General features: G+C 44.6%; 1 pseudogene; it reads left to right on the top strand.

The window, feature by feature from the left end:
• Positions 1 to 3,755: 3,755 nt before the first annotated feature.
• On the top strand, positions 3,756 to 3,946 carry LOC148119100 (Nuclear RNase P; annotated as a pseudogene).
• The last annotated feature ends 6,044 nt before the right edge of the window (positions 3,947 to 9,990 follow it).

Genomic DNA, 9,990 nt, shown 5'->3' with positions numbered 1-9,990 from the left:
GTGTGTGTGTGTGTGTGTGTAAGAGTATGTGCATGTGTGTGTGAGAATTTGTGTAAGTATATATGAGAGTATGTGAGTGTATGAATTTTAAAAGAAACAAACTTTGTTTTCTGTACTGTGAGAAAGGGGGAGGGTAATGAAATTTTCCTACATCGCCTATCATTGCCAGATGATACTGCCCTTGTGCAGTACAAGTTGCAATATTTTTATGATTAATAAAAACATTCATAAGCTGTAACCACTTGTTCTCATTTTTTAACTAATTGAATTTATTTATTTTATATCCCTTCTACAGTTTTGGGATTTAATTCACATCCCTCCCTCCTCTCCTCCCATTTCCTCCCCCAACCTTTCCTTTCTCCCAACTCACCCCCAATCCACTCCTCCTCTATTTCTGTTCCAAAGGGGGCAGGCCTTCCATGGATATTAACAAAGCATGGTGTTTCAAGCTGAGGCAAGACTAACCACCTCCCCTTGTATTAAGGTTTGGGTAAGGCAACCCTGTATGAGGAATAGGTTCCCAAAAGTCAGTGAAAGTGTTGGGGAGAGACTCTGCTCCCACTGTTATGTAGAGGGCCTAGGTCAGTCCCACGCAGCCTCCCTGGTTGTCAGTTCAGACTCTGTGAGCTCCTATGAGTCCAGGTTAATTGATTCTGTTGGTGTCCTTGTGATGTCCTTGATGCCTACAATCCTTTTTCTGTTATGCAGGATTACCCAGGCACAGCACAATGTTTGGCTGGGGGTCTCTACATCTGTTTCCTTCAGTTACTGGATGAAGGCTCTCTGACGACAATTGGGCTTATGCACCAATCTATGAGTATAGCAGAATATTTGTTAGGCATTACTACTTTGACATTAATTTTCTCCAGTCATGTTTGGTTCTGCCCTAGGTCTCTGGGCCAGCCAGCCTCTGATCCTGACACTCTAGGCAGTTTTAGGGGTGGACATGGGTCCCAGGCTAGACCAGTCCTTGGCTGACCACTCCCACAGTCTCTGTGCCCCAGCACATCCAATGTGCAGAACAGACTGTAGGTAAAAGTTTTTATAGCTGGGTTGGTGTACCAGTCCCTCTGCTAGAAGTCTTGCTTGGTTACAGGAGATGGCCAATTCAGCTACATATCCTCTATCGCTAAGACTCTTAACTAGGATCACCCTTGTGGATTACTGGGAGTTCCATTGCACTCGCTTTCTACCTCACCTGGAAGTGACCCCCTTTTCCAATTGTCTCTCCTGTATTCTTCCCCATCTACCTCTGAACCTGACCTGTCATGTTCCCATCCCCACACACAACTTTGAAAACATAAGAAGTGAAACATAAGGTAGCTATTCCAAATAAGTTTACAATATAATAGGAAGTGAAAAAGAATGAGGCATCAGAGTTGTAGTAAGTCTTGAATATTTTAAGTTTAGTTTAAAAATGAAAAACTTTGGAATTTAATCAGTCTGATAGTTGTGTAATCAGACAGATTAAAGTGTGAGTCCCAGTCCTTCTACCAATCCACAATGTTGAGGTTTTCTAACCTCCAAGTCCTGTGTCTTTACTTTGAGATGCATGAAATGAATGAGTAAAAGTGTGTTTGGTTTTTGGAGCAGTGGAAGGAAGATGGGCTTTATCTGTGGTTGCTGTTATTCTTAAGCAATGACTGTGTTGGGGGAAGCAGCACGATGGGCCAGACCAAGCCACACTGCCAGGAGAAGAAGCATGAACAGTAGTGCAATGGGCAATACCAGGCTAGGCCACCGGAAAGAGAAGTATGCGCAGCAGTATGGTGGACTGGGCCAGCACCAGACCAGCAGGAGAAGCTTGAGCCGCATCATGGTGGGCCATGATCAGTGGCCTCCAGAAATGATCTGACCATTGGGGTCTCAGCTGTAGTGATGAGGCGAGCAGGCCTGCTTTTTGTCCCCGCCCAACTCCCGAACAGCTAGCTTAGCCCCAGAATAATTACACGGAAACTGTATTCATTTAAACACTGCCTGGCCCATTAGTTCCCACCTCTTATTGGCTAGCTATTACATATTGATTCAACCCATTTCTAGTCATCTGTGTAGCACCACGAGGTGGTGGCTTACTGGGTAAGATCCTAACCTGCGTCTGTCTCAGAGAGGAGAGTCATGGCGACTCCCTGCCTCTGCTTTCTTTCTCCCACAATTCTGTTCTGTCTACTCCACCCACCTAAGGGCGGGCCTATCAAAAAGGCCAAGGCAGTCTCTTTATTAACCAATGAAAGTAACACATAGACAGGTGACCCTCCTCCATCACTCAGCCTCATACCTGCTAACACCGGAAGGAATGATCTTCTGAGCATTGGTCCAGTAATCTGGAGGAATGACCACCAAAGGCTCTCCTCTCCCTACACCTGAAGTAGCAATCAATGGAGCCATAGCTTCCAACTACACCAATTGGAGAATACAGGATCCCCCCCACCCCGAAATGCAGGCTCTACCTGTTCTGATTGGAGAAAGAGATGGTTAGACAACAGGGACAGAATACATCTGTTGGGAGCCACCTGGAGGCACAGGTGGTCCTGCAGTTTGGAGGTAGCCACGTGGGGCTGAGCAACCCTGCCTACACCCTTGCTTGCACATGCTCAGACCAGCAGAATGGCATTAACCAATCAGGACAGCGTTCAAGCCGCTCCACCGTTTAAAAGCAGCTGCCTCGGGGCCCAACGTTCTCTCTCTAAGCTTTCTCTCGTCCCTGCTCTATCTTCCCTTCCCCCAATTTTCCTCAAGGAAATGCTCCAAATAAAGATGTGTCCAGAGAAGGAATTCTCGTTTTTGGTGGGGTTCATTCCTGCTGGACGGGATGGCGCCCCGCAACTGGTGCTCGAAACTCCGGGACGCTGAGGGACCCTGACAACTACGCCGGGGGACCCTGAGAAAGCCCGGGAGAAAAAGCCAAGATCAGACACCAGCACAGAGAGCCTTGAATTTCAGAACTCTGAGAACATGGAGCGGTGAGTGACGTCGGTTGAAATCCCCAGAAAGGGGAGGAAAAGAAATGTAAAAAAGAATTTCAAAGGATAGGCCTAAAATAGAAAAGAAAATACAAAAAAAAATCAAAGTTAAGGTATCTGAAAGAAGGTACAAAAAGCAACGGGGAAGAAAAATCCCTTAAGTTCAGTGCAGGTGGAGCTGAGAAAAAGCGAGGTTTACGGTTGGGAGATCCGCGGCTTCCTCCGTGCATACTCGCTGATAGAGACTGGAGGCAACAGTCTCGTAGGGAGGCAAACTTGATCACTGCCTTCCCTGTTCTTAAAGAGCCACAGAGCTTTTGGAGGTGATTTTCGCCTAATTTTGTTAAGAGAGCTCAGTCTCTGGCTCTCACGTACAAAAAACTTTAATTTTTGACTGAGAAAGACAAGCTGCTTGATCGTGCTGAGAGTGCTGGCGGCAGCCGGCCCGCCTTTGAGCGGTAATGCCTGATTAAAAACACGGAAATGGGCCAGGCACGGTGGTGCACACCTGTAATCCCAGCTACTCAGGAGGGAGACGCAAAATTGCACTCTCCAGTGCTAGCTCGTTCGGGAGGCATGGCCATGCTAACCAGCTGCTGGCGGGAAATTTGCTGGAGTCCGCAGAGGCCTGCGAATAGAGGTCGCGGGCGGGCTAAAGTCCGTGTGACATCAGAGGCCTTCTGGCGGGGCTATGGTTTTTGGAGGACTTTTTCAGCACCTGAGCGGACTCGCCTGACTGAGGCGGAAGCTGCGTGGTGAGCAGCGGCGCCATAGAAAGCAGAGAGGAGCTGAATCGGCTCTGCGGAAAAACTGTGTTTCCATAGCAACATGGGCGAGCGGGGAGGTGAGTTCCCAGAGAACGGGGCTCTGCGCGCGGGCGGACCGGGCAGGAGAAGCCCCCCCACGGGTGGGCGGATGCCCCCCCCTCGCCGGAGCTTGGAAAAGGCTCACAGCCGGCGGTGCGAGTTCATTGCCTGAGGTGAAACGGCGAGCCCGCGCACGGCCCGGGGCAGAGCCATGCCTTTGGGCCATGCGGAGCGCGCCATTATGGGCTTCAGAGGCGGAGCTGTGGCAGCCGCCGCTGTCCGCTGCTGCCGCCGCCCTCAGCCAAGGTCGCTAAGAATTCAGTCAGATAAAAACATTTGTCGCCAAGAATTCAGTCAGATAAAAACATTTATCCCCTAAACAACGTCCCTTCGTCAGCAGGAAGTAGCCAGATCGATGCTACGCCCATTCTCCCTTAAAGAACTGGTCGTGATTATCATAATAAAGGCATGTTTACCTAGTTACCGTATCCTAGGTAACAAAGAAAGGCAGACCTTTTGCCTGAGGCACCTGGTGAGATAAACAATGCTACCTAGAGGTTTTTCCATCTGAATAGGGGAGCTGGAGAGATGGCTCAGAGGTTAAGAGCACTGACTGCTCTTCCAAAGGTCCTGAGTTCAATTCCCAGTGACAACTGCTTTGGTTTTTAGACATAAGAGGGGGAATACACTACCAGTGACAGCTTCCCCCAGAGAAAGGATTTCTCTTGCATTCTTTACACTTAATTTTTAATTCAAAATTTTGCTGGTACAGGCAAACAAGATTTGCTCTTTGAAACGGAGACATGCAAGTCTCTAAGTTCAAAACCAGCCTACTTCCAGTACTGATTGTGCTGAATTTTTACACTGAGAGTTTTTAATACTCTTAAATGTTTATTTGGGAGGAGAGTTTTGTTTATGTTTTTCTAGGAATGCTGACATACATCTGGATGCCAGCGAGACCGACCAGAGAGATAAAGAAGATGACCCAATAGATGCTGAATGTCCTGCTGTGGAAGATTCGTACGGAGACAGCAGAGATGACCTTCTGGGCGGTGCCAAGAGCAGCTGTTTCACACCATCGACTTGAGCAACACCCTGTGCAACCTCTTATCTCTGACTCTATTTTGCCTTTTCCCTCCTTGGGGATGGGTGGGAGCAGATATCCTTGGCATGCTGCGTCTAGGTGGGGACCAGATTGGAAAATAGTTTTGCCTTATTGCTCTTAAAGACAATAATTAGGGGGAGATGTTGGGAGCCACCTGGAGGCACAGGTGGTCCTGCAGTTTGGAGGTAGCCACGTGGGGCTGAGCAACCCTGCCTACACCCTTGCTTGCACATGCTCAGACCAGCAGAATGGCATTAACCAATCAGGACAGCGTTCAAGCCGCTCCACCGTTTAAAAGCAGCTGCCTCGGGGCCCAACGTTCTCTCTCTAAGCTTTCTCTCGTCCCTGCTCTATCTTCCCTTCCCCCAATTTTCCTCAAGGAAATGCTCCAAATAAAGATGTGTCCAGAGAAGGAATTCTCGTTTTTGGTGGGGTTCATTCCTGCTGGACGGGATGGCGCCCCGCATACATCCAACAACATAAAGAATAATTCAGAATTCCTTAAGCTTTTTCTGGCTATCCAGCGGGGTGTGTTCCTGCTGCTGACTTTCTTTACCACATTCTACCCTGCTCTCAAGCCCTCCTTTTTGTCAGCGAGGTCCTTAGAATCCCCAACACAGCCTGCTTCAGGGCTGAGGGGACCAGAGAGCCAGCAGGGAGTGTTACTGCCACTGGGCCTACTTTCTACCATCCCACCCTGCCCCAAGCCTGCCATTTTGTCTGCAAGGCCCTTGGAACTCTGCAAGAGACCCTGCTCCCATGCTAAGTGGAAGCTGAGAGGTGAGTAAGTGGCCACATAGCTGAACAGCCTAAAGTGCCACTCTCTGAGACAGTACCTGGGGGACTGAATCCAGGACCCCTCAATTCCCTAAGCTTTTCTAGCAATCCAACAGGGTGTATTCCTGCTGCTGGCTTTCTTTACCCCATTCCATACTGCCCCCAAGCCTGCCTTTTCATCTGCAAGATCCTTAGATCTCCCAACACAACATACTTCAAGGCAGAGGGAATCTGAGAGCCTGCTTCAGTGCTGAGGGGACCTAAGAGAGGGCAGACCAAGAAAAGCTCCCAAGTACTCAGTCAGCCACAGCAAATATTGGACCAAGATGCCAAGACTCTGCTGGCCTCATTTGAATGCAGAGATGGGTAGGCACCAATGCAAGAATTCATTCAACATCCTGAAAAGCAGCATGGTAACACCAGAATCCAACAAACATGCAACAGGAAGACTTGAACATCCTAACCCAGAAGAAGTAGAAGAAAATGACTTTAAATGTAGCCTTGTGAAAATGATGGAGACCTTTAAACAGGAAGTGAAAAATTGACAATGACACTAGGACTTGTTTCCTCTGCATATACTGGATTTTGGGGATCCAGTCTGTCTGGACACTCACCTTCCTGGACCTGGAGGGAGGGGGAAGGAACTTGAACTTCCCACAGGGCAGGAAACCCTGACTGCTCTTAGGGATAGAGAGGGAGGAGGAGAGGGAGTGGGAGGGTGTTGGGAGGAGGGGCGGAAATGGAAACTTTTATAATTTAATAAAATTACTTCCTCATAAAAAAAGAAATGGAAGAGAAGACAAAAAGTTAGAAGAAATTAATAAATCTCTCAACAATAACAAAGAAAACCAAGAAAAAGCAATCAAACAGGTTTAGGAAAGAGTTCAAGACTTGAAGACCAAAATAAAGGTAATAAAAAAAACATAAACTGAGGGATGGCTAGATATGGGAGATCTGGACAGGAACTACAGAGACAAGTATAGCCAACAGAATACAAGAGATAGAAGAAAGATTCTCGGGCACTAAAGATACTGTAGAGGAAATAGACTCATTAATCAAAGAAAACATAAAATCCAACAAATTCTTAATACAAAACATCCAGGAAGTCTGGGACACCACAAAAAGACCAAACCTATGAATAATAGGGGTATAAGAACTCCAGCTCAAAGGCCCAGAAAATATATTCAACAAAATTATAGAAGAAAACTTTCCCAACCTGAAGAAGGATATCCCTATGAAGGTACAAGAAGCTTACAGAACACCAAATAGACTAGATCAAAAGACAATCCCCTTGTCATACAATAATCAAAAGAAAAAAATATACAGAATAAAGAGAATATTAAGAGCTGCAAAGGAAAAAGGCTAACAAATAAAAGTAAACCTATCAGAATTACACCTGACTTCTCAATGGAAACCATGAAAGCCAGAAGGTCTTGGATAGAAGTGCTGCAGACACTAAGAGACCATGAATGCAAGCCCAGACTACTATACCCAGCAAAACATTCTTTCACCATCGATGGAGAAAACAAGATTTTCTATGACAAAACAGATTTAAACACTAACCCAGTCTTATAGAAAGTACTAGAAGGAAATCCTCAACCCAAGGAAGCCAACAGCACACACAATCGCACAGACATTGGATGACCCTCCACCAACACAGCTCAAAGAAGAGAAACACACAAACACTACCACTAAAAATAACCAGAGTGATCAACCATTGGTCATTAATATCACTTAATATTAATAGACACAATTCATCTATAAAAGGCAGAGGTTAAGAGAATGGATATGAAAACAGGACCCAGCATTTTGCTGTTTATAAGAAACATACCTCAATCTCAAAAATAGACACTAGCTCAGAGTAAAAAAAAATGGGAAAAGGTTTTCCAATCAAACATACCTAAGAAACAAGCGGGGGTGACTATCCTAGTATCTGACAAAGTTGATTTCAAATCAGAAGAGATGGAGAAGAACACTTTATGCTCATAACATGAACAATTCTTCAAGATGTAGTCTCAATCTTGAATATTTTTGCCCCTAATATAAAAGCACCCACATATGTAAAAGAAACATTACTAAAACTCAAATCACATATCAAGCCCCTTACCTCCTAATAGTAGGAGATCTCAAAACTCCTCTCTCACCAATGGACAGGTCAACCAGACAGAAATTTAACAGAGAAATAAGAGAACTATCAGATGTAATGAATCAAATGGATTTAACAAACACATATAGAACATTCCAGTCAAACAGGAAAAAATATACCTTTTTCTCAGCACCTCATGGAACCTTCTTGAAAATTGATTGCATACTCAGTAACAAAGCAAACATCCACAGTTACAGAAATAAATGGAGCAACCACCTGTGTCTTATCGGCTCACCATGGAACAAAGTTAAAATTTAAAAACAATACCACCCCAGAACGCCTAAAAACTGAACAGCCAACTACTGAACCATCCCTTGGTCAAGGAAGAAATAAAAAATTAAAGTTCCTTGAATTCAACAATAATGAAGAAACAACATATTCACACCTATGGGACACTATGAAAGCAGTGCTAAGAGGAAAGTTTATAGCACTAAGTGCCCACATAAATAAAATGGAGAAAGCTCACATTAGAGACTTAACAGCAAACCTGAAAGCTCTAGAAAAAAAAAGAAGCAGACTCACCCAGGAGTAGAAGACTGGAAATAATCAATATGACAGCTGAAAAATAGAAAACAAAATAGAAACACAGAAAACAGTTCAAAGAATCAATGAAACAAAGAGCTGGTTCCTTGAGAAAATCAACAAGATTGACAAACCCCTACCCAATTAATCCAAAGGCAAAAAGAGAACACTCAAATTAACGAAATCAGAAATGAAAAGGAGCCATGACAACAGACACTGAGGAAATTCAGAGAATCATTAGGTCTTACTACAAATGCCTGTATAACACAAAATTGGAAGAGATTACAATTGTTTTAAATAACAAGATATCCTGAGTAAATTGGGAGCATGGGGAGCAGGGAGAAGGAAGAAAAGGATATAGGAGGAAGGAAGCAGGTAAGACAAAATGCATAGCTCAATAAAACAATAAATAAGAGTTTAATTACTTTATCGTTGGCTAGTTTTAGCCTTGTGGAATAGTCATTCCTCGCTCTACCTTGTATTTGAACTAACATCTTGTGATAATACATAAAACCTTCTAGAAGATATTGATGTAGAACTAACATGTAATAATATTTTTATAAATAAATAATAAATAGAAACCGCTTAGAAGCTATTAACTTAACAGGACCCTAGCTCACTGATCTGAGAGCGAAGAATATTATTAGAGATTCTGTTAAGCCTGTAGAATAACTCCCTTCATCTCCTTCTCCCTGCCTGTCTGGTGCGCACACCAATGGACTTTTAGCTTGCCTTGATTTAAGGTTTTCCTTGATCTCTATAACTATAAAAACTTTGTGAAACTGCTTTCCACTTTGCAGTGGTCTGAATAGGTATGGCACCTATGGACTCTTGTGTTTGAGTACTTGGTCCATAGGGAGTGGCACTATTAGGCAGTGTGGCTTTTTTGGAGTAGGTGTGGCCTTGCTGGAGTAGTATATCACTGTGGGGGGGCAGGTTTTGAGGTCTCACATGCTCAAGGTATGTCCAGTGTGGTACACAGTTCACTTCCTGTTCCCTGCAGATCACAATGAAGAACTCTTTGCTACTCCTCCAGTTCCTTGCCTATCTTCATGCCACCATGTCCCACCATGACGATAATGGACTAAATTCTGAAACTGTAACCCAGGCCTAATTAGATTTTCCTTTCTTTGAGTTGCCATGGTGATAGTGCCACTTCACAATAATAGAAGCCCTAACTAAGACAATCTTAGAAAACAGAGTTTAGGGTAAGCTAACGCTGTGTTCCCAGGGCTATGCTAGCTCTTAATAAACTATCCAGAATAAACTTTCTTATTACATTTAAGATGAGTGCTTTGGCTCCTATGTTGACTTCACAAAGGTCAGCACTGCATCTGTCCTCCTTTGCCTGTATCCCCAGGACCTTGTTGTAGGGGAGAGGGCCTGTTTGTCTGTCCCAGCCACTCAGCTAGCTTACACCTGAAATAACCACACAGAAATTGTATTAATTAAAACACTGTTTGGCCCATTAGCTCTAACTTTTTATTGGCTAACTTACATCTCAGTTCAACCCATTTCTATTAATCTGTGTTTTGCCACATGGCAGTGGCTTACCAGGAAAGATTCGGCATGTCTGTCTCTGGTGGCTCCATGTTGAATCTCTCCTACTCCGTCTTTCTTCCTCCCAGCATTCAGTTCTGTCTTTCCTGCCTACCTAAGTTTTGCTCTATCAAC

The sequence above is a fragment of the Myodes glareolus genome, chromosome 18 (assembly GCF_982192425.1).
Source record: "Myodes glareolus chromosome 18, mMyoGla1.1, whole genome shotgun sequence".
Classification (NCBI taxonomy): Eukaryota; Metazoa; Chordata; class Mammalia; order Rodentia; family Cricetidae; genus Myodes; species Myodes glareolus.
This window is presented reverse-complemented; position numbering and strand designations above follow the sequence as displayed.